Below are 26,750 nucleotides of genomic sequence, written 5' to 3'. Positions count from 1 at the left end.
AGTGCAGCGTTTTGTGCACGGCCTGACCTCTCGATTTTATCCCGTATATGTTCGATGGGATTCATGTCGGGCGATCTGGGTGGGCAAATCATTCACTCGAACTGTCCAGAATGTCATTGAAACCAGTCACGAACAATTGTGACCCGGTGACAGGGCACATTACGAAAACTCGTTGAAACACAAGTACTGTCTTCGAGTGGAAGTCTCGAGAGTCATCCATAACAATTCCATATTTTTTTGGGTACATGAAGTCCATGCATGGGTGCAAATGGTCTCCAAGTAGCCGCACAGAACCATTTCCAGTCAATGATCATTTCTGTTGGATCAAAGGACCCAATCCATTCCATGCAAACACAGCCCACAGTGCATTATGGAGGCACTACCAACTTGCACAGTGCCTTGTTGACAACTTGGCTTCACGACTTCGTGGGGTCTGCGCCACACTCGAAACCTACCATGGGCTCACACCAAATTCATCTGACCAGGCCACGGTTTTCCAGTTGTCTAGTGTCCAACCGACAGGGTCACGAGTCCAGGAGAGACACAGCAGGCGATATCATGCTGTCAGGAAAGGCACTCGCTGCCATAGCCCGTTAATGCCAAATTTCACCGCACTGCCCTAAATTCGTACGACCCACATTGATTTCTGCGGTTATTTCAAACAGTGTTGCTTGTCTGTTAGCACTGACAACTCTACGCAAGGCCCTCGGTCACTGCGTTGTCAGTGGTGAGAGGTAATGCCTGAAACTTGATACTGTAGGCACAATCTTGATAGTGTGGATCTCGGAATACCGGGTGTCCTAAATTTTTCGAAATGGGGTGCGGCAACAATCACATGAATCAACTGTGTGCAACTGCACTGCCCTTTTATACCTTATGTAAACGTTACTACCGCATTCTGCATATGTGTAAATCGCTGTTCCATGATTTTTGTCACCTCAATCTCTTTTTGTTGTGGTAACATCAGTTATTACCTAGTGGAAGACCTTTACTGTTAAGCTCATAGATGACAGTGGAGATTACAGTGCTATTTACTTACCGTTCTATATTATTTTAAACGAAAAATTCATATAAATGAACACTTACTGAATGAGTGGCTTTGATATTAATAAGTGGTTGTGATACCCAGATAGCTCACGTGCATTCTTTTCTAGCCGAATTGGTGTGTTGCTTCTAGGGAAAGAAGGAATATGAGTTAGGTTTTATTGTCAAGAGCAAGGTCATCAGAAACGAAGCTTTATCGAGGAAAAGGGAAAGACAGCGAAGGAAACAGGCCGTGGCCATATCGAAGACATAATCTGCAAACTGTCTTAAGCGATTTAATGAACCTAAGGAAAATCTAAATGCAGATGGACGAGACGGGTTTTGTATTTCCGTCCTCCTTACGACTGCCAACGTTGCTCGGTACATCTCTTGTGATATGCGCAATGGATCTACCGACTTTTCACATTACTACTCAGACTAAGAGAAAGGCAATTAAAATAGATTACAGAGCGGCGCCGTATGGCTGTAAACGAGACAGTGACAATAGTTTCTAGGAGACGGGAGGGTGCGCCCCTGCGCCTATTGTCTGCTGTGGAGCGGTCACTGTGACCGCATTCTGGAGACTAACGGCACAGGGCGGATGGCCACGCCCATCGCACAGTGCCACTCCACCGAGAGGAGAAGGTGGGGAGGGGGCGTTGTACGAAGACCTGGGTCCACCGACGAGCTTGTATCCTACTCCCATGCTTGGTGTCCAGACACTTCAGCGATCTCCAGCCGCGCCAACTTAGTGTCAACTACGAGTAGCGGCAAGGTACCCAGTACGAAAATCGTCAGATGCTTCGAATTGTTAATGAAATGGAGCTTCCATCAGTAATGAGCGTCTTATGTGCATACGTACGTCGAGTAGGGGTTGCTTTGGCAGGAAATTATTTTTTGAAACAATAGTGACAAGGGATTTCAGATGGATTCCGCATTCTTGGATTTCCGGAAAGCTTTTGACACTGTACCACACAAGCGGTTCGTAGTGAAATTGCGTGCTTATGGAATATCGTCTCAGTTATGTGACTGGATTTGTGACTTCCTGTCAGAGAGGTCACAGTTGTTAGTAATGACGGGAAGTCATAGAGTAAAACAGAAGTGATTTCTGGCGTTCCCCAAGGTAGTGTAATTGGCCCTTTGCTGTTCCTTATATGTATTAACGATTTTGGAGACAATCTGAGAAGCCGTCTTCGGTTGTTTGCAGATGACACTGTCGGTTATCGACTAATAAAATCATCAGACCCAAAACAAACTGCAAAACGATTTAGAAAAGGTATCTGAATGGTGCGAAAAGTGGCAGTTGACCCTAAATAACGAAAAGTGTGAGGTCATCCACATGAGTGCTAGAAGGAACTCGTTAAACTGCGGTTACACGATAAATCAGTCTAATCTAAAAGACGTAAATTCAACTAAATACCTAGGTATTACAACTACGAACAACTTAAATTGGAAGGAACACACAGAAAATGTTATGGGGAAGGCTGGCCAAAGACTGCGTTTTATTGGCAGGACACTTAGAAAATGTAACAAACTTACTAAGGAGACTGCCTACACTACGCTTGACCGTCCTCTTTTAGAATACTGCTGCGCGGTGTGGGATCCTTACCAGATCGGACTGACGGAGTACATCGAAAAAGTTCAAAGAAAGGCAGCACTTTTTGTATTATCGCTAAATATGGGAGAGAGTGTCACCGAAATGATACAGGATTTGGGCTGGACCTCATTAAAAGAAAGGCGTTTTTCGTTGCGACGGAATCTTCTCACGAAATGCCAATCACCAACTCTCTCCTGTGAATGCGAAAATATTTTGTTGACACCGACCTACACAAGAAATAAAAGATCATCACGATAAAATAAGGGAAATCAGAGCTCGTACGGAAAGATGCAGGTGTTCATTCTTTCCGCCCGCTGTAAGAGATTGGAATAATAGAGAATTGTGAAGGTGGTTCGATGAACCCTCTCCCAGGCACATAAATGTGATTTGCAGAGTATCCATGTAGATGTAGATGTAGATGTAGATGGATGTCAAAACACGTGGCGAAAAAGAAGCTACTCTGTAACATAAACATAAAGAAAAGGAGAGAGATAACCCTCACCGGAGAAAAAACATAAAACTATAAAGATAAGTGTATGGAGAAGTTCTACATGCTATGGAGACTTTCTCGGTGAATTTCGCTGAGTAGTTTTCTCGGGTTAATATGTCCATGTAGCGTATGTGTGTCGCATCTGCTTGTCTACTAGGCTCACCTTAGGAACGAATTCAAATATATGTGCAGCCTTCCTTATTAAGGTTTTCGTTAATTCTCTAAATCAGTCAAGGCGAATAGTTTTATGTTTCTGAAGCAGGTTACCGGTACAGGCGTTTCCTTCCTCGTCATTCTCCAAGCGAACAAGTGTCTCGCCTTCGATGACCTCGAAATCGACTGATCCTTCTATTACTTGGAATTCAACCATCTTTAGCTACACTTAATTGCGGGTGAGCACTGTTATACACCCTACAATTACGTGTTATTGACTAATTTCAATTTCAATCGTTTCTTCACATATATTCCACGTCACTGAGTTCAGTTTCAGGGTTCCAGTTCTGTAAGTAGAATCGTGAAGAATTAATACGCTGAGTTGTATGTCCACATATTATCGATAGCTAATAAATTTTGCGTCCAGTATGAGTAAACTTACGCTAAGGCAACGTAGTGATTTGTCTGAAATGAAAGGTAAACACCGGAGCCTAGGAAAATACTTTATGTTCCAACTTAAATCAGGTCTGAAAAGTTCGAAATAGATATGTCAGTTTGTTACAGAAGAAGTGTTAATATAGAGGGCAGCTAACCAGATCAGTAATGTAACACATGCAGCCAAGAACGGTTCACTTGATGGTATTTCCTACGTCCCCGTGTCCGCCCTTGTAGCTGAGCAATCAGCGCAATGGCTGCCTGAGGGGGACCTGGTTCGATTCCCGGTACAGCCAGGGAGTTTTCCTCGGTGGGAGGACTGGGAGGCGGTGAGCTCAGCCCCAAGATGCCAGTTGAAGAGCTAATTGAATAAAAAGTAGCGGCACCATGTCTGCTAACCAGTCACTGGTGGAGAGGGCGATGGTGACGATCTCACGCCCTTCCATACCGCATTCACGTGACGTCATTGGCTGATGGATGACCCGGCGGTCGGTCGGGACCGACTGTCCTGTCTGCGGTCATAACGGCATTGCTCCTATGTCCCCGAAAATTAGCGCCTTTCTTCGTGCTAAGCTAATAACCGAAGTAGAGGCGGCGTCTGACAGCATGCCGAATACTTCACGCTCCAAGCCGTGAACTGTTTACTCATAATGATGTTCGCCTAGCAGATAGAACAGTTTAGTCTTGTTGAATGAACTCATCACCTGTTTTTCCAAGGTAGAATACGTACTACGAGATCTACAAAGTACCCCAAAAATTTTAGCTTTTACAATTATTCATCCACATCTACAACTACATCTACATCTATACTCTACAGATCACTATGAAGTGCATGGCACAGGTACGTCCCATTGTATCAGTTATTAGGGTTTCTTCCTGGTCCATTCACATATGGAGCGCGGGAAGAATGATTGCTTGAATGGCTCTGTGCGTGTTGCAATTATTCTAATCATATCCTCATGACCCCCATGTGAGGACATCTTTAGTATATTTCTAGAGTCATCATTTGGACAGTTCTTGGAATTTTGTTAGTGGACTTCCTCCAGATAGTTTAAGTCTATCTTCAAGAGTCTGCCAGTTCGGTTTCTTCATTATCTCTGTGACCATTTGTGCAGCGCTTCTCTGTATACGTTCAGCATCCCCTGTTAGCCATAATTGGTACGGGTGCCACACCCTCGAGCAATATTCGAACATTGGTGCCATGAATGATTTGTAAGCAATCTCGTTTGTTGACTGATTGAACTTCCCCAACAATCTACCTACAAACCGAAGTCTACCACCCGCTTTACCCACAGCTGAGCCTATGTGATCATTCCATTTCGTTTCCCTACAAAGTGTTACACTCAGGTATTTGTATGAGTTGTCTGATTCCAACAGTGACTCATTGATTTTATGGTCATAGGGTACTACGCTTTTTCGTTTTGTGAAGTGCACAATTTTACATTTTTGAACATTTAATGGAAGTTGCCAATCTTTGCACCACTTTGAAAGAAGCAGATAAATATTCAGTCAGATATTGATAAGATTTCAGAGAGTACTTCATCATACATAACGGCATCATCTACAAAAAGCCTAAGGTTACTATTAATATTGTCTGCAATGTCATTAATATACAACATGAACAAAAAGGGTCCCGACACATTTCTCTGGGGCACACCCGATGTTACTTCTACATCTGAAGATGATTACATCCAAAATAGCGTCCTCTATCCTCTCTACCAAAACGTCCTCATTCCAGTCACAAATTTCACTCGATACCTCATATGATCGTACCTTTGACAATATGCGTAAGCGTAGTACTGATATTTTTAGATGAGAATAAATGCTCTAAAATTATTATTTACTTTTTCATATACATTTTTGTATCTACTTACACGCCTAGCAACTGTTCGGAGTGATGGCCACTAGTTTTAATGAAAACACTGCGACGTATTAAAAATTTTTGACTCTATTTCTTTAATATCCCTAAAGTCTCTTGGTCAGTGAGAGAGAAGCATATCAACCAATTCATCATTAATTTTTTTGTTCGGATTCTATACACCAACGACTGTAAGTAACACTGTCAAAAAAATTCACCGTGGATGCCACGAAGATCACGTAATGTTTTTTAAAACAGTGCTACTATACTGGATCTATAAACCCAAGCAGTTTTCTAACGCGTCTCCTGTGATTACTCATTCTTCATCTCAAGAGCCTCATTTCCTACCATTGGTTCGGTATCTCAAAATACGCAGTTTACTATTTCCTATCTTGTGGATAAATGTGACATTGAAGGGCTCAGATACCTTGCATAACCTTCATTTATATCACTTGTACGTGATTGCAGTCTAGCACTTCAAGTCTCGTTGTGGACAATAGCACTCATCATTCAGAAAAAATGCTGCCTGGTTGCTCTGTCTGTTGTGAATTCTATTCCTCCGAAATGAAACTTGTCGGGTCAAAGCATCCCAGTCACTCAGTTCGCGGTTCTCTTTCTCGTACTTTCAACATCTTACCAACGGTGATAACCTGCCCACGTATGTTTGATTTGTCCGTACTTTTCAAGTTATGACAATGGGTAGATTCCTTTCGGTTTGTAATCAGTGGGCAGTAATACTAATCTATTATTATTATTAAATACGAGGACAAGAGAAAATTTGTCTGAATGGAACAGAGATAGTAATGATAACAGAGAAACTTTGGTTTCCTTTTGTTGGTACAGTAACTTAAATGTCAACTTGGCCTGCACAGTACTTTTCTTCACGCAGGTTTTTAAAATAATTATGTTGCGTGTATTTCGTGTAAATGGATGGATAGGAGTACTATGTCGTCAACATTGTTGTTTTGTTTTGAATGGTTTGCCGCCGTCAACAGAAATTCATCCGAAATTGGAACGTGCTGCACTTCCACACAAGATAATCAACGTGATGGTCGTACAAAATTTAAATCCTCTTATGAAAATGTTCGGAAAGTGCAGAGTATGATATTCTAAGATTGGTGAGTGTGAGGTGTATATGTAACAGCTGTCGCCACAGGCATATTACACTACTGGCCATTAAAATTGCTACATCAAGAAGAAATGCCGATCATAAACGGGTATTATTGGACAAATATATTATCCTAGAACTGACATGTGATTACATTTTCACGCAATTTGGGTGCATAGATCCTGAGAAATCAGTACCCAGAACATCCACCTCGGGCCGTAATAACGGCCTTGATACGCCTGGGCATTGAGTCAAACAGAGCTTGGATGGCGTGTACAGGTACAGCTGCCCATGCAGCTTCAACACGATACCACAGTTCATCAAGAGTAGTGACTGGAGTATTGTGATGAGTCAGTTGCTCGGCCATCATTGACCAGACGTTTTCAGTTGGTGAGAGATCAGGTGAATGTGCTGGCCAGGGCAGCAGTCGAATATTTTCTGTATCCAGAAAGGCCCGTACAGGACCTGCAACATGCGGTCGTGCAATATCCTCCTGAAATGTATGGTTTCGCAAGGGATCAAATGAAGGGTAGAGCCACGGGTCGTAACACATCTGAAATGTAACGTTCACTGCTCAAAGTGCCGTCAATACGAACAAGAGGTGACCGAGGCGTGTAACCAATGGCACCCCATACCATCACGCTTCCAATGTGCGTCCACCGCGATGTCGTCAAACACGGATGCGACCATCATGATGCTGTAAACAGAACCTGGATTCATCCGAAAAAATGACGTTTTGCCACTCGTGCACCCAGGTTCGTCGCTGAGTACCCCATCGCAGGTACTCCTGTCTGTGATGAAGCGTCAAGGGTAACCGAGCTGATAGTCCATGCTGCTGCAAACGTCGTCGAACTGTTCGTGCAGATGGTTGTTGTCTTGCAAACGTCCCCATCTGATGACTCAGAGATCGAGACGTGGCTGCACGATCCGTTACAGCCATGCGGATAAGATGGCTGTCATCTCGACTGCTAGTGATACGAGGCCGTTGGGATCCAGCACGGCGTTCCGCATTTCCCTCCTGAACCCACCGATTCCATATGCTGCTAACAGTCACTGGATCTCGACCAACGCGAGCAGCAATGTCGCGATACGATAAACCGCACTCGCGATAGGCTACAATCGGACTTTTATCAAAGTCGGAAACGTGATGGTACACATTTTTCCTCCTTACACGAGGCATCAGAACAACGTTTCACCAGGCAATGCCGGTCAACTGCTGTTAGTGTATGAGAAATCCTTTGGAAACTTTCCTCATGTCAGCACGCTGTAGGTGTCGCCACCGGCGCCAACCTTGTGTGAATGCTCTGAAAAGCTAATCATTTGCATATCGCAGCATCTTCTTCCTGTCGGTTAAATTTCGCGTCTGTAGCACGTCATCTTCGTGGTGTATCAATTTTAATGTCCTGTAGTGTACTTGAAAGAGTGCGGACTGTATTACGGGAAAAAAAGAGACAGCTTCACGCAAGATGGTTGGCGAATTAGCTGGTGGGCTTTGCCGGGCAGGAGCTCGATCGGCTGGTTATCCCACTAATCCACCGTAAGTAGATGGTGGGCCTTACTTAGCAGAATTAAGGGCTTGTAACTTTCCCATGAAGACGTGTTTTCTGGTATCCTCTGGAAAAAGAATTCTGAGTAGTCCTAGCAATAACCAGAATTTCCTGCGGGAGCTGTTATTGGGACAAGGAAACGTCGAATGAAAATAACTGCATTCTTTTCCTGTAGCTAGTTCTCTGAATGGCCTGAATGTTAAAACAATATCATACAGGTTCGGAGAGGTCACAAAATTGAATAATAAGCCAGCACCCCTTCTGGGTTTAGGAGGCAAGTAGTGTGCCCTCTGGGTCAGAGAAAATGATGTTGGGAGTCAGTGATCTTCCGTCGTCAGTAGAATTACTTTTCCAATGCAGGAAACGTACAACAATTTGCGTTCTCCTATGTTGTCTATACAAGTGTTGTCCCTTAATGAGCGTGCACTTGCTCAGTAGCGAGAGACCTATAGGAGCATGGAGTCATTTGCTAGCTGGAGGCGAGATCATAATAAACTGAGAGTCAGGCCCCAACATATTTTCCTTTGAACTGGACCCTCCGTCCCTGTTAAATAAGGACTGGAATCAAGCACTCAATTTATTAACATCTCGCCGGGGGTATCATCTATCAGAGCTTGAAAACGCTTATCGAATGTGTGTTTCACAGGATAACAGTGCGGACTCGGAGAAACAAGTGAGTTTTAACAGGCATAGCGGGTGCTGGGAGTCGAACTCGGCCATAAACAGCGCCGTGACACTAACAGTGCTTCTCAGTCTGCTTGGAGTGCACAGAACAGCAAAACTCACAACGCCTGAGGAAGATGACTGGGTCGGTCGTCGAAATATTGTGCATAAAATGGAAACAACTCGACAGAACACCTGTACCTCACTATCGATCAATTGTGCCAAGAAAACTTGAGAGACAGGATGGATATAGAATAAAAAGAAATGCGGTTACAAGATACTTGGGTATATACCTAGACCAAAAATTAAACTTTTATCTACATATCAAAACATCTACAGAAAAGGCATGCAAGTTATAGCATACATTTGCTATATCAACACAGTGAACTACTTACTAGCCATGACTATAATACGAACATGCACCTGCGCTCTCTTAAAGTCAACATCATGTTTCGGTGTCAGCGTGTTGGCGGAAAGACTCTGCCCCGCGGCGAATACCATTGTGGCAAGGCGCGAGCAGAGGACTGTGCTCCTGCTACTGTCTGAAGCTTTCGGCACATCACTGGAAGCACTATGCGTGGTGCCAAAAAGACATGACTATTCTTCACCGCGTTGCAAGATATTGACTGCAAACTGGCAGACAATACACAGTGAGACACCTCTCAGAAGAGGAAATGCAGACCTACAGAAAGCTCAAAACCTGGAGAGTGAATTCATGGCAAAGCGACTGGGACAACTGCGAAAAGACCCGTACCGCATATATGTTCTTCCGTACACCAGGGAGCCTTCGAGGATTAAAAATGTTAACCTCAGCTGACGCATGGCCCATTTCTTAACCGGCGATGAGCCATATCCTTCTCAATTGCTGCGTGTAAACCTCGCTTCAGGTGATTGGTTACGCCTTTAGAGAGCGAGTGACCCCTGAACATTCACTTCTATACTGTGACCGCTGGTCGCACGAGAGACGACTAACACACACGGTTACATAACACAATCACTTAGGGACCAGTTCTTATGGACTGGTATCATCGACTGTGTAGACGTAATACATAGAGCGCTGCATTTCCAGCGAGCCAGACGAGAACTGCAGTGGTAGACCAGTCGACAGCGGCACAGGCGAAGACAGACAAACGTAGCATAGAGACTAAATGTTGAGTCACCGGAGCGTCAGGAAAAAAAAGTGCTCAGCAGTTAGTAATATTAGACTGTAAGAGTGACATGGAAATAGAGGACATCACTGTTTGTTGTGCAAAGTAACCTAACTTAGATGTAGAATCATGCTATCTGAGAGCGCCAAGCTCAAGTATTGGTGACGTCCGCGCGCTCGGATGGCGAGCATTAGCGGACGGGTCGGCGATGCCCAACGGTCGGCCGCTGTGACCGAGCGGTTCTAGGCGTTTCAGTCTGGATCCGCGCTACTGTTACGGTCGCAGGTTCGAATCCTGCTTCGGGCATGGATGTGTATCATGCCCTTAGTTTAGATACGTTTGAGTGGTTCTAAGTCTAGGGGACTGATGACTTCAAATGTTAAGTCCCATAGTGCTTAGAGCCATTTGAACCGTTTGATGTCCAACGGCGAGAGCCTATGTCTTTCTGAGGTACTTCCTCCTGGACAGCATCGGTGGTGGCAATCATAAATAAACTCTTTCACACCTTCTTAACACACAAATTGTTAATCTTAAGCATTTTCGTGACCCAGGTAGTTTTAACACTTCTGAACATTGCTGAAATAATGAGAAATCAAATATTATTTGTGTGTACAATATTTTGGAAACACGACTCGTCTTAGTAACTAGGTGGCAGGGCATTTGTAAATGACAGTAAATAAAATACGAGGAGCATTCAATAAGTAGTGCAACACGTTGTTCTCTGAAAGCAGATTGGTTTTATTCGGGATTAGAAACATGCGCATTGTTTTAAACTGAGGCCGCGTTCATTGTCAATACGTCGCTGAGATGGCAGCAGCGTACGGCAGATGGAATTTTACCGCCAACGGCGAGAATGAGAACTGTTTTAAATACTTAAAATGGCGACGTTTTCCTTACTTGAACAGCGTGCAATCATTCGTTTTCTGAATTTGCGTGGTGTGAAACCAATTGAAATTCATCGACAGTTGAAGGAGACATGTGGTGATGGAGTTATGGATGCGTCGAAAGAGCGTTCGTGGGTGCGACAGTTTAATGAAGGCAGAACATCATGTGACAACAAACCGAAACAACCTCGGGCTCGCACAAGCCGGTCTGACGACATGATCGAGAACGTGGAGAGAATTGTTTTGGGGGATCGCCGAATGATTGTTGAACAGATGACCTCCAGAGTTGGCATTTCTGTGGGTTCTGTGCACACAATCCTGCATGACGACCTGAAAATGCGAAAAATGTCATCCAGTTGGGTGCCACGAATGCTGACGGACGACCACATGGATGCCCGTGTGGCATGTTGCCAAGCAATGTTGACGCGCAACGATAGCATGAATCGGACTTTCTTTTCGTCGGTTGTGACAATCGATGAGACGTGGATGCCATATTTCAATCCAGAAACAAAGCGCCAGTCAGCTCAATGGAAGCACACAGATTCACCGCCACCAAAAAAATTTCGGGTAACCGCCAGTGCTGAAAAAAATGTTGGTGTCCATGTTCTGGGACAGCGAGGGCGTAATCCTTACCCATTGCGTTCCAAAGGGCACTACGGTAACAGGCGCATCCCACGAAAATGTTTTGAAGAACAAATTCCTACCTGCACCGCAACAAAAACGTCCGGGAAGGGCTGCTCGTGTGCTGTTTCACCAAGACAACGCACCCGCACATCGAGCTAACGTTACGCAACAGCTTCTTCGTGATAACAACTTTGAAGTGATTTCTCATGCTCCCTACTCACCTGACCTGGCTCCTAGTGACTTTTGGCTTTTTACAACAATGAAAGACACTCTCCGTGGCCGCACATTCACCAGCCGTGCTGCTATTGCCTCAGCGATTTTCCAGTGGTCAAAACAGACTCCTAAAGAAGCCTTCGCCGCTGCCATGGAATCATGGCGTCAGCGTTGTGAAAAATGTGTATGTCTGCAGAGCGATTACGTCGAGAAGTAACGCCAGTTTCATCGATTTCGGGTGAGTAGTTAGTTAGAAAAAAAATCGGAGGCCTTAGAACTTGAATGCACCTCGTACATGGAAGGCCTGTGTGGCCGGATGGTATCACTTTACTGTTCGACATCGGAGCCATCGTTTTGATGCATCAGTAACCTCCCGATCATCCACATATTGCTCTCCGTGGAGTGCACCCTTCACTGGACCAAACAGGTGGAAGTCGGTAGGCGGGGAACCGAGGGTGTGTGCCACACCTTTGAGTACCCAGACTGGAGGACGAGTGTATCAGCACTACCAACAGAGACGTCCTACTGAGCAGCGAGGTGTTTGATTGTGATCGTCTATCACCTCGAATGAGAGTGTCCGCACGTTCCAACACTGCATGTGTCACACCTGTGTGACCCCCAACAACTCACCGTGCTTTTCTTCACTACCAGGTCTCCGTAAACGCCCTGCAAGCGCTTATGCATATCTGCAGTGTTGTGGTTTTCCTCCAAAAGAAACTTAGTTACAGCTCTCTGCTTAGAACGCACGTCTGTTACAGATGCCATTCTGAAGCCTACCTGTCGCAACTTCATGAAACTACGGGCGTGAAGCGGTAGATATTTCACAATGTCCCACAGCAAATTCGACATGCGCATCGTTAGTAAAGTAAATAAAAATGATGCTTATGCGTTGTGTAATGGTCCTTTATTTACGTGACCATTACGGCACTCCAACCCCAGTTCTCGATACCAGTATTATCGTACTACTTTTCTGCGAAGTAACAGACATATTTTTGTGACAATATTCACATTTGATTTTATTAATGTATAGGTACTCCGATGTACCGATATCTTACAGTAATATGGTTCTTGTGTGTATTCATTTCTGTGAGACTGTTATAATCTTTGACTTACTTGTAACCGTTTTGGCGCGAATGCGCACAGAGCAGTCTTTGTTTCACTTTGCAGAAGTTAAGATGTTATTTCGCTTTGTAAAAGAACAGTCAAGTCTTGTGTTTGGTTAAAGTGGAAAGTAAATATATGAAGATTGATACAAAACTGTTTCCTTGATGATGTGACAATTAAGAAGTAGTATATGTGAATTTACAAGAAGTTTAATAAAAATGTGGATCGTGAACACCAAGTCAAAAATTATTTCTACCATACTATTGTTCTGATCTGGGATTGTTTGACCATTAAGAATTTCCTGAAAAACGCATTTTTTAGGTCTTCAAATATTGTTAAAATACAGATCTGGACCTTGTAGCAGTCAAAGTGGAATCACCCTAGAATCAACAAGATGAGCCATAACAACTTAGACGAAATCTACGTGGGAATCCATTCAAGATAAGTGCCAAAATTAATGACTTTTTTACAGTTACTTCCATTCTGGCGATACCATCCACAGTCAATAACTTTGTTGTTGCCCGATAAAGCGAACATATGCTGCGTGAGTAACATTATTAATCTGATTTCTAACCTACTTTGCAAGTGGTGGTATTGTTAGAGTTGGAATCTGATGATCTGAAAACTGTTGGCCACTGAAGTGTACTTTTGAGCAACACTATATTCACGTTAACTGCTTTGGCTGTCATTCCAAAAAATTATCGCTTCGCCCTCGAACTTTCGATATATTTTGTATCGCTAGTCAGCATTCTGTATTCGGGCCAACCTTTTCGGCGACCGAGACGAGGCAAAGCTGCGTGCTATAGCATCCGAGAAAGGTTACGGCAACGCCCAGCGTTGTTTAATTTGAATGGTCTGGAGCTGACCAATTTTTCAAGGTATTAACGCCACTTGTTAAACGTCCGGCGGCAAATGAACGTCCGTGTAAATCACTCGGTCGGGGCTTAAGCGTCGCGTGGCGGCTGTCGGCCGCAGCGGCAGAGGCGGGGCGGGGCGAGCTGAGGTGAGGCCGAGGACCTCACGGGTAACGGGCCGGGGGTGTCGGGAGGGCGGCCCCGCCCCCGCAGGCCGGCAGGGCACTTCCGCGAGCTGCCGGCTGCCGGCTGCCGGCTGCTGGGTCATTCCTCCGGGCCGCAGCGGCTGCCACGGCGGACTGCGCACAATGCTAATTGCGCCCTCGGTAGCGCGGGGGCCGCCCGCATACATCACGCTCTACCTCAGGCGTCGTCTCCATTAGCTGCCGCGCAGGTATTTACTTGTCCGTTCATTTGCTGCCGTTTCCTTCTTGGTCACACGCACACCTTTATTGTCTTCTTCATTAACATCACAGCTGTTCAGATACACTTTTCCTCCTAATACTAGGGGCATTCAATAAGTAATGCAACGCACTTTTTTCTCGGCCATTGTCGGTTGAAGAAAAGGCGGAGTTTGTTGTGGGACATCGTGCAATATGCCCGCTTCAGCCCATACAGTTTCATGGAGCCGCTATTCATTGCCTTGTGGCGTCTGTAACGGAGGTGTGTTCCAAGCGCAGAGCTGTCACTATGTTTCTTCTGGCGGAAAACCAGAGTTTTGCAGATATTTACAGGCGCTTGCTGAATATCTACGGAGGCCTCGTAGTGAACAAAAGCACGGTGAGTCGTAGGGCGACGCGTCTGTCATCATCGCCCAATGTCGCGCAAACCTGTCCGACCTCCCGTGTGCCGGCCACCCGCACACAGCTGTGACTCCTGCGTTGTTGGAACGTGCGGACACTCTCGTTTGAAGTGATCGATGGATCACAAACACCTTGTTGCTCAAATAAACGTCTCTGTTAGTACAGCTGACACACTCGCCCTCCCTCATGGCGCAACGATCAACTCTGAAGGTTTTTTTTGCTACCGTCGAGACTTCAGCGTATTTGTCGCCAAAAAATGCAAACAAACTTCTCGGTCTCCATGACTACGTACGGTCTTACACAAGTCTGTGCACCCGGGAGGAGCCCACAGAGCTTCATTGGACTGATTGGACTGTTCTTCATCATCCATCCTACAGCTCGGATCTCGCACCTTCCGCCTTCCATCTGTTTGGCCCAATGAGGGATGCACTCCGCGTGAAGCAGTGCTTGGGTAACGGGAAGGTTATTGATGCAGCAAGGCGTTGGCTCTGACGTCGAACAGTAGAGTAGTATCATGTGTGACTACAGGCGCTCTCAGTAACGTGGCGTAAGACCGTTGCATTGAACGAAGATTATATTGGAAAATAGGATTTTGTAGCCATAAGAATGCGTAATAATATGGTGTACTGGAATCCTGTATAAAACCAACCTGCTTTTAAAAAAAATTTGTGTTGCCTTACTTATTGAATGCCCCTCGTACCTCGTTTTTCATTCTGTCAACATTTTACTGCAATCTGTCAATATTTTGTTTTACCTATCAATAATTGAATTCATTCTGTCGGTTTTCAAGACATTTCATCTACTTTCGGACCTCAGTCAGTCTAATTTTATTTCACTCTTGCAACGCATTGTTCATATAGTCAGCTTTAAATTGTATTCGGACATATCATGTTAGCAATTTTATATCTAGCTTCCAGACAGAAATAAACCTTTGCTTGTTTCACAACAGAATTGTCACAACAGATTTAATATTCCTGAATTTCAGTAACAACAAAGCACACACTACAAGTTTAATGTATCTGCATCCGAATATAATAATGTAGTTGAAGTTTATGCTTCTGTATGAGTTCAAACGATAAGAATATAATAATTCCTGTTCTTAAGAAGGCAGGTGCAGGTGCTGGTAGGTGCCGTAGTTGCTAAATACTAATAAGAATTATTTACAAAAGAATGGAAAATTTGGAAGAACATTGCCTTCGGGAAGATCGATTTGGGTCCTTGGGAATAGTAGGAACACGCTAAGTAACACTAACAGTGTGACTTATGTTAAAAGATCGGTTGTAAAAAGAAAAATTTACTTGTACGTAGATTTACAGAAATCTATTAACATTGTTGACTGGAATGTACTCTTTGAAATTCTGAAGGTAAAATGGACAGAATACAGAGAGCAGTAGGTTGTTCACAACTTTTACAGAAACTTGACTTGTTATGTGACTCATAGGACATGAAAGAGAAGCAGTAGATGAGGAGGAACTCAGAAAGGTTATATAGTATGTGCTTTGCGCAAGCAGTAAAAGAAAGAAAACGAGATATTTGGAAAGGAAATTCAGTTTCATGGAAAAGAAATAGTAACTCTGAGGTTTGTTTATGGCAAAGCATTCAGACAGGGACGGCGAAGGGCGTGAAAGAACAGTTAAACGGAGTGGATAGTGACTTGAAAAGAAGTTATAAATAAACATGAACAAAAGTGAAACAAGGGTAATGGAATTTAGTAGAATTAATCAGTCCTTGCTGATGGATTTAGATTAGGAGATGAGATAGTAAATGTAGCAGACGAGATTTACTATAAGAGCAACAAAATAACTGACGATGGCCGAAGTAGAGATTATTAATATGTAAACAGGCCATAACAAGGAAAGCATATCTGGAAAGAGGGGAATTTGTTAACTTTGAATAGAAGTTTAAGTTCCGATGGTTCAAATGGCTCTGAGCACTATGGGACTTAACATCTGAACTACTTAAACCTAACTAACCTAAGGACATCACACACATCCATGCGCGAGGCAGGATTAGAACCTGCGACCGTAGTGGTCGCGCGGTTGCAGACTGAAGCGCCTAGAGCCGCTCGGCTACAACGGCCGGCGAAGTTTAAGTGTTGGGAGTTTCTTTCTTGGAGGTATCTGTCTGTAGTGTAATCTCGTAGGGCAGTGAAAGCATGGGTGATAAAATTACTGGTTTTGAGATGTGATTACAGCTGACATTCACCATTTGTGGCCTCCAATAGGTGCATCCATATCTGAAATTGCAGTCTAAATTCTGCACACGAATTGTGAATTACAGAGAAAAATCTTTCATTTTTTCATTACAGACTTTTTTAAACGTTCCTCGATCTCGACTTCTGTCCTGTTGGGGCATCAAAGTAAATTTGCGGCCAGAATCGACGCACCCCCAAACGATAAGCGGCTTGCAAGAGAAACTACGCTTCGTATTGTGCCACGTGCTTAAGAAGGACACATTTGTTGGTGAACTTGTCAAGAACGCGGTAACTGTCGACGGAACATTGTCCGTTCTAGCCAACAAAGCGGCACTCCAATCCTAATGGGTAAACAATAATAATAATTATTATCGATCACTCATATAGGGAAAACTGATGAAAATCGTAACACTTGACTAACATATAACCACAGAGTAATTCTTATTGTGGATATTCACAGATACTTTATTTTGCTTTACGTTACAAGACCATGCCCAGAGCGCTGAGCGTAGCTGGAAGGCACTACTTCCATTGGATTCTACTTCCTGCCCTCTGCCATCAGTCACCGTTCTTGACGATCTGCGACAAGTCCTTGTAGATTCCGTCTCTCCATCTTTTCTTTGGTGCCGTTTTCTTCTGCGGCGACTTGAAAGACCATCGACGTGGAAAAATGGAAATGAGCGTATGGCATCTTTGGCCGGGAGGCTCCATCCGGGGAAGTTCGGCCGCCAAGTGCAAGTTTTATTTCGTTCTACACCTCATTGGATGACTTGCGCGCCGGTGATGAAGATGAAATGATGATGAGGGCAACACAACGCCCAATCCACGAGCGGAGAAAATCTCCAACCCGGCCGAGAATTTAACCCGGACCCCCTTCCCTGGGAGGCGAGCATTTTATCACCCAGCTAAGCAAACGGACACCATCGATGTTTGTCCATCTGAGCAACTTGACTTGCCCATTCAGGCGGTTCGATTCTCATCAGACCTGCAATATTCGTGCGATTGTAAATCATACCCAGCTCACAAGTAGGCTGAATCTTCCATTGTTCCAGGTTTCGAGAGGGTGCGTTTCTGGGTGAGGTATCAAATATATTGCTTCCCCTACTTATACCTCCCGAGGAGATCACGAATGTAAAATTAGAGAGGTTCGAGCGCGCACGGAGGCTTTCCGGCAGTCGTTCTTCCCGCGAACCATACGCGACTGGAACAGGAAAGGGAGATAATAACAGTGGCACGTAAAGTGCCTTCCGCCACACACCGTTGGGTGGCTTGCAGAGTATAAATGTAGATGTAGAATATTGCTTCCTTCCGACTTTCCACTCGAAGACGACATTATTTAAGTTTTCTATCCGAACACTCCAAGTTTCACAACCGTACAACAATACAGACGTATGGTATGGATCAGTGCCTTGTACAGCTGGAGTCTGCAGTTTCTTGACAGACTGCAACATATAAAAGTCTCGCTGAGATTGAAGTGCGATCAGTTTACGGCTTTGATCATTGGTTTGGGGTCTGTCTCACAGAATGCAGAATGCATTCTGTGTAAAGGTGAGCCACAGATATTTAAAATCCTAAATCCATTTGTAGGATCGTGTTCCGACTAGCTGTGACTGGAATGAGTCTCTTGAATAGGCATGAGTGCTGCTCTTCACCCGGTACGCGATTTTCGATTCATTCACCTATCTTGCTCGTGCCACATCCACGCTGACACACGCGCAGGTACACCTATAGGCCCATTATTTTATGCATCAGATCAGTATCAGCATACATATATTCGTAGATATCCGCATCCGTACAGACTTCCAGCTATTTTCATCTTCATGGTAGTCACAGAATATCTTAATGTCACTAGAAAGTGTCCAGTCGCTAAATCAGCCTCACAGACTTGCGATCCAATAGTCAGCAGGCATAGTAACTCTCTGCTACAGTTCTCTTAGGTGGATTACGGAAAACCGACCCATCATGATCCGTCATCACAACGAGACTTGTAGTACAAACATTTGCGGAAATTGAAGCATGCGCCAGAAACCAGGCGCCACCTCTTGCAGTCAAAGACTAGTCGCTAAGGTGCGGCCTTCGATCAACTCAGACTTTGAGGTCAAGATGAGAGGATAAACGTTCCCCCGGACACTGATCTCTCCACTTTCAAAAGCAACAAGCAATTTATACTGAGTACACAAAACTGGTGGGAAGTTCTTATTTCGAATCATACAAAAATTATTCAACGAGTTTCAACCATTTCTTGGAGACCTATCTCCATCTGATAAGTCTTGTTATTGCTGATTAACTTGCAGACTGCATAGTTTCCAAGATCGCTGTTTAACGCTAGTACATGTAATAACAATTTAGAATTTACGTGGAAGGGAAGACAGCACTTTACATTGAAACCTTCCCGTCGAATAAATAAAATAAACATTGATTGAACTTAATGCGTTTAGACGATAACCTTCCCGTCTGGAATAAAATAATATAACTTACTTTCCGTCCAATGAAAGAAAGAAAGAGAATCGAACTTTTTGTGCCTTGCAGCTTTCATGTCTGGACTTGCTTTTGACAACGTGTCTGCTCTGATAGTCTTTACCGTACACAGTGTTGTACGCCTTGTGCCTTTATTGGTAACAATATTAATGTGACTACATCTACATCTACATGTAGATCAATCAAAAGAAGATCAATCAAAATAAGATTATTTCGACGTGAACACATAAGCTTACGCCATGACGCTCAGTACTGGTTGTCTATACAGTGAACCAGAAAACATACATATATATTTTCCTTACTTTTTATTTCACTGGGCCGCCTCTGGATAATGTCATCTGACTGCATGTCTGAATATACTCACTCTGATCCATTGTTGATAATTATTGGTGCTGGCATTCATTTACTAGGATTGCAAATCTGTGCGCTAAAACTGTACTTATTATTCATTTGCTTTTTTGATTTAAGCTACTGGTGCAAAATTCAATGTCATTATTAAATTAAAAAAATGAGAAAACTCAACAAAAGTTAAATCTTGTGGTTACTGTGTTCATTGAAAAATAACACGATATTTCTAGAATGAAATTTTCACTCTACAGTGGATTGTGCGCTGATATGAAACTTCCTGGCAGATTAAAACTGTGTGCCGGACCGAGACTCGAACTCGGATGTACCCGCGAAAGGCAAAGGTCCCGAGTTCGAGTCTCGACCTGGCACACAGTTTTAATCTGCCAGGAAGTTTCAACACGATATTGACTGAGATAAACTGATCTATTCTGAAAACGACTGAATATAAATTTTTAACTCTTTATAATGATTCAATTTATAAAACTTTAGTCTGGGGATCGTTTATATAAATCAGATTAAAAATGTAACAACGAACTTACAATATTCAGTTAGCGCTTAAATACATTTGATGTCTTCATGACGTCGATTTTTAATAATTCATAAATAATTCTGTAGACACAACTTCACTGCACAAAGGTTGACTCAAGAGTGTTCTATTGACAATGTTGCGCGCTTCTCGCCGCGCTCCCTATGTATCAATGCGCGTGCTCTCCCGCTAACAAAGAGCTTGGTTCGGATACTTCACTGTCACCATCTTAAATAAGTTTTACAAATCATTTTTCTTAACATTTTTCTTACATTCCATAATTGTTATTTACATATTTCGTAGTTTGTAAATACTTTTCATCAGTTTATTACTTTGATTTATTTATGTTTCGGCCTGGTTGGTTTTATATTGACATATTTCAGTATGTCAGAATGTCTGTGTACCTGTTTATTGTGACTGTAACACATAGTGCATAAGAGAGCCTTGAGCCGTCTTCTTAAGTAACTGATGCATGCTGGAGACTATCAGCAGGTTTCACTATCAAAATGATGTGGACACATACTTATCAGTCTCCATATCGTCGTACTCTTGGTATGGTATATAAACAGCGTGATAAAACTTATTCGTAATCGTAGCAAAAATCTTTAGGCTGTTCAATGTTACGTTGACCACACTCAGTCCGAAACGGGGATTTGTATTTGTGTTTATGAAATGTAACTTGCGTTTAGCTGTTCGATTATGAATTTCAGCTTTGTTAACTAGCTGGACATTCTTATTGTTCTGAACATTTGACGTTATATAAGCGTATAATGATGTTCGCCATCAGTTCTGGAAACGAGCGTACAATGCATACGGTACTAGAGGTAACTATTGAATGATTCCTGTTATTGCTAGTTGTCCACACGAAGTTACCTCTCATACACGTACATTATTTAATTAGTAGATATCTTTAAAGAGAAGGGAAAAACTCAAAAGTCTGCTTGCAGTCCCCGAATGTGAACCTGTAACTCTGAAATACAATAACTCTGAAATACAACTGCACCCAGAGCTTCATTTACATGTAGCCCTACAGTAAACGAGCCACCTTACAGTGCATAGCAGACGGTACCTGTGGTATTACTGTCTTTTATGCCTTTTCCTGTTCCGTTAGCGAAAGCTACGCGGAATGAACGACAGGACTAGCTACGAGTACGAGGCCTAATTTCTTTGTTGCCATCGTCATTTCGTGAGTCGAACTTAGGTGACACTAATATGTTGCCTGATTGCTTAGAATGCACGACCTCTCAATTGAAATGTTACGTCTCACCTTTAATCGAAATGCTGTTCTTTTCGCGTCTGTTGTCTGATGAGCAATATCTGCGACGATCTCGCGTCTACCAAACGAACCCATTACGAATGGTTTGTGTAAGTCCATCTTTATACAGATGGTGCGGGACCTTGGCTGTTCATCATAAAAGTCGAATAAAAACACCTTCAGCAGTCTAAATTTTCAGTTATTTTATCTGAGCAACCAGTTTCAGCGCTACATTCCATCTTCAGGCTCCCTGACCGAAGTATAGGAAGGCTCCCACTTCTGATCCAAAAAATGGCTCTGAGCACTATGGGACTCAACTGCTGAGGTCATTAGTCCCCTAGAACTTAGAACTAGTTAAACCTAACTAACCTAAGGACATCACAAACATCCATGCCCGAGGCAGGATTCGAACCTGCGACCGTAGCGGTCTTGCGGTTCCAGACTGCAGCGCCTTTAACCGCACGGCCACTTCGGCCGGCCTTCTGATCCAGTCAAAACATGGGCCAACACTCAATTATTGGTATCTGTAGATTTCTTCTTGACACAGCGATCCCTTCGATCATCAAATAACGACTGTTCTTCATGAAGAATGGTGTCGCTATTTTTTGTATCTTCTTTAGCTCCTGTATTACTCCTACTTGGTAAGGAGCCTGACTTGGAGACTGAAGAGTCTGTCGTATGAGTGTTCTCTGAACTACCTCCTTCGTAGTTGAACTACATTTCCGAGATATTTTTCCATTAAATTTAAGGTCGACATTTGCTTTTCTTAAATTTGTTTTACGTAATCGTTCCCTTTCATGTCACTCCGGATGATTACTAGATATTTCACAGTTGTCAGGCATACTAGTTCCAGTAATAAATGGAGGGTTTATGTGCAACATTTACATTTAGTTATGTTAAGGACCAAATGTCAATAACGACCTTATAACGCTCATTTGGAGAACGCTTTAAATAATTTTGACATCTGCCGGTTTGTCTGCGGTAAGATCAAACAGTTGGTGCGATATTCATGTAACTCATGTTTTGTTCACTAGTTGACAGCTCGGAACTACATCGAGCGCCGGAAATCAAGAATTATTTTGTTGGTCTCTTCATCGATATACCATCTCTGTGTACTGATCCAAAAGTTTGTCTGAGGGTTTTAAGTTGTATTTTTTCTCTCTCTGTGATGCCTGAAGCTCCGATTGTGGTCGTTTCTGGTGCGTAGAGTGCTTCTGGTTGTACAACTGTACTGTAGTGCCTGCGATTAGCCTGTCTTGAATTATTTATTTTATTGTAGTGCGTCCACGTTAAGTTTGTACACTTTCTGTGGTTATATCTTAACTGTAAAATAAAATAATCTAGAAAGTTTTAAAAATCATAAAACCTGTCCACCAGCGTGTTTAAAAAAACCTCATGTACTGTGGTCTGGTTTTTAGTAATGTGAAAAGTATTTTATATTTGTGTAGCACTTGGATGAAGCGCGATATTATCCGCTGCCAGCCGGGGCCATTGTGGGGAACTGAAATAACATCAAAAGAACGCGGAACGCAAATGTGGAAATAAATTGATATAAGCGATTTTGACAAAGGGTACATCGTTATGGCTCACTACTTGCGATTGAGTATCTCGGAAGCGCCGAAGCTGGTCGGATGTTCGAATGTTTCCATCGTGAGCTTGTATGAGAAGTTATTGAAGCACGCCTCATCACCCTAATGTGGAACTCGGAAGCTCGCCCACACTCTAGAGCACGATAGGTAGCGTTCTGTGGCAGCGATAGGTAGCGTTCTGTGGCAGCGATGGTGACAGACGACAATACTGATGTGGCATAGGCTTTCGGAGCACACAGTTCAAGGCACATTGTTGAACATAGGGCTCTGCAGCAGAGAACACCTATGTTGACCCAACGACATAGTTTGTTACGGTTGCAGTGTGCACGGCATCATCGAGACTGGTTAGTGGATCAATGAGAACGTGTCATCTGAATGGATGAATCAAACAAATCAAACAGTTTGTTACACCAGGTGGGAGATTGTTTCCACATACCCCGTCATCCAAGCGAATGGGTGCTTGAAGCGTGCGTGGCCACACGGACACAGTGTGGGCAGTACCATGCTATGGAGGACACTCGCCCGTGCTTCCAAGGGACCTGTGGTAGAATTCGATGCTACCATTGCAACACAAGCGGTATACAGTTAGTTTGCATGTTGTGACATGTATATGTTCGCAGAAGAGCTTCTGTAAAGTTTGGAAGGTAGGAGACGAGATACTGGCAGAAGTAAAGCTGTGGGTACCGGACGTGAGTCGTGCTTCGGTAGCTCAGTTGGTAGAGCACTTGCCCGCGAAAGGCAAAGGTCCCGAGTTCGAGTCTCGGTCGGGCACACAGTTTTAATCTGCCAGGAAGTTTCATATCAGCGCACACTCCGCTGCAGAGTGAAAATCTCATTATGTATATTATTTTCAAATAACTTCCGGGAATTCAGCCAGGTAACACTTTCAGCGACCGCCGACCACCGGGACAGTGTGATTCGGGAGGCAGTTGAGATTAAATTAGCGAGCAACCTTGTTAACAGGGATGGAGGTTTCTGTTTAAACTCTGTTTGGAATCCGGCTCTCTCCCTTGTCAAGAAACAGAGGGACAGACTCAATGCTACCTCACCTGCGAATTCATAGTCTCACTATCGATAGCTCTGACTTTGGCCATCTTTGGTGGCACTAGTGTTCAGTGTGTGTGTGTTATCTTTCCTGCTTGGGTCTGAGAACCGAGGTATTAAATTTGCATGTACGCTGCCTGTCCGTTGCAGTTTGCCTTGAAAATGGCGGGGTGTTCTCCCGCCGAAATATCGGCGGTCGCTGAAAGTGTTACCTGGCTGAATTCCCGGAAGTTATTTGAAAGTTGTATACGCCAGGAGAAACTCAGGTCTCATGTATATTATTACTGCAGGAATCTGGTACATAGTTAATTGGCATTCAAGTATTAATTAATTGCTCCGCTTTTGAATGTTTGTTCTGTCGTGCAAGAACTGCCTGTTTATGACTCTTAAAATGTCATTTTCGCAAGGATTATAATTTTCTTGAGGGAAGTAATTTTCCTGCCTAGGCTAATGGTTAAACATGAAAGAAAGTGTTATTTCAAAAATAAAAACAGCCTACGCGGGACAATGATTTCCCTCAAGAAGTTTACAGCGGCTGTGGAACCGTCTATTGGTCCTAATTTTTGTATGACTTAAGGTGACTGAAAAAGGGGATGTTACTGAAAAAGTCTGCAGCAATTAATATTTGTAGGTGAACAGTGGCTCCCATAGACTTTATGTTAAATGTGTGTCGTGATAAGTCTTTCACGCTTCCGGAGCATGCCAATAATGTGCTGTGTTTTACTGTAAGGATGGTGGCGAGTGCTGGTTGAGTACTTTAGTCCATGTGTGGTGAAATTCTGTGGGAAAATAATGAAAAGAAAGAAGAAATTCACAGTTATTTGTTGTGAGTTCTAAATTGTTATTTTTCACTTTGCTTTTCGGCACTAACTATTAATATACACTCCTGGAAATTGAAATAAGAACACCGTGAATTCATTGCCCCAGGAAGGGGAAACTTTATTGACACATTCCTGGGGTCAGATACATCACATGATCACACTGACAGAACCACAGGCACATAGACACAGGCAACAGAGCATGCACAATGTCGGCACTAGTACAGTGTATATCCACCTTTCGCAGCAATGCAGGCTGCTATTCTCCCATGGAGACGATCGTAGAGATGCTGGATGTAGTCCTGTGGAACGGCTTGCCATGCCATTTCCACCTGGCGCCTCAGTTGGACCAGCGTTCGTGCTGGACGTGCAGACCGCGTGAGACGACGCTTCATCCAGTCCCAAACATGCTCAATGGGGGACAGATCCGGAGATCTTGCTGGCCAGGGTAGTTGACTTACACCTTCTAGAGCACGTTGGGTGGCACGGGATACATGCGGACGTGCATTGTCCTGTTGGAACAGGTCTAGGAATGGTAGAGCGATGGGTTCGATGACGGTTTGGATGTACCGTGCACTATTCAGTGTCCCCTCGACGATCACCAGTGGTGTACGGCCAGTTTAGGAGATCGCTCCCCACACCATGATGCCGGGTGTTGGCCCTGTGTGCCTCGTTCGTATGCAGTCCTGATTGTGGCGCTCACCTGCACGGCGCCAAACACGCATACGACCATCATTGGCACCAAGGCAGAAGCGACTCTCATCGCTGAAGACGACACGTCTCCATTCGTTCCTCCATTCACGCCTGTCGCGACACCACTGGAGGCGGGCTGCACGATGTTGGGGCGTGAGCGGAAGACGGCCTAACGGTGTGCGGGACCGTAGCCCAGCTTCATGGAGATGGTTGCGAATGGTCCTCGCCGATACCCCAGGAGCAACAGTGTCCCTAATTTGCTGGGAAGTGGCGGTGCGGTCCCCTACGGCACTGCGTAGGATCCTACGGTCTTGGCGTGCATCCGTGCGTCGCTGCGGTCCGGACCCAGGTCGACGGGCACGTGCACCTTCCGCCGACCACTGGCGACAACATCGATGTACTGTGGAGACCTCACGCCCCACGTGTTGAGCAATTCGGCGGTACGTCCACCCGGCCTCCCGCATGCCCACTATACGCCCTCGCTCAAAGTCCGTCAACTGCACATACGGTTCACGTCCACGCTGTCGCGGCATGCTACCAGTGTTAAAGACTGTGATGGAGCTCCGTATGCCACGGCAAACTGGCTGACACTGACGGCGGCGGTGCACAAATGCTGCGCAGCTAGCGCCATTCGACGGCCAACACCGCGGTTCCTGGTGTGTCCGCTGTGCCATGCGTGTGATCATTGCTTGTACAGCCATCTCGCAGTGTCCGGAGCAAGTATGGTGGGTCTGACACACCGGTGTCAATGTGTTCTTTTTTCCATTTCCAGGAGTGTATAAAACTAGTGCCGTTTGTACTTCGTTGGTTAATCATGTCAAACACATTTATGAATATATTTATTCATTTCACTTGCAATTCTCGCGTCTTCCTTGCACCGTAGATACTCTGTACCAAATGTTAATTGTATCAAGATTACTGTGCACACACTCACGTGATCCGTCGTCTGTACCTTCGCTGCTGTCGTCCGACCCACGAATCAACGTCGCTTCCCTCCGGCGTGACCATCTGGATCGCACGCCACAATCACGTGAGCGGCAACAAAACATGTCGCTTTCACGTGGTCGTCAGAAGAGCGTAATACTCTTGTGAAAATCTTATTTTCCTTACGCCACTTTTTTATAATCAAACAGCTACGTCTAAAGGCCACTGAGCTCAGAAGCGAATTTTTATATTCATTAACGTATGAAGAATTGGAATCGTGTGCATAATAAAAATGTGTGGTGACATCTGAGGTCTCCGGGAATATGGCCACCTTTCCACCTCGACAACGGTGGACTACGTGAGCGTTGTGGCCGACT

This window comes from Schistocerca americana, chromosome 5 (assembly GCF_021461395.2).
Source record: "Schistocerca americana isolate TAMUIC-IGC-003095 chromosome 5, iqSchAmer2.1, whole genome shotgun sequence".
NCBI lineage: Eukaryota > Metazoa > Arthropoda > Insecta > Orthoptera > Acrididae > Schistocerca > Schistocerca americana.
The sequence above is the reverse complement of the archived record's forward strand: the minus strand, read 5'-3'. Positions refer to the sequence as shown.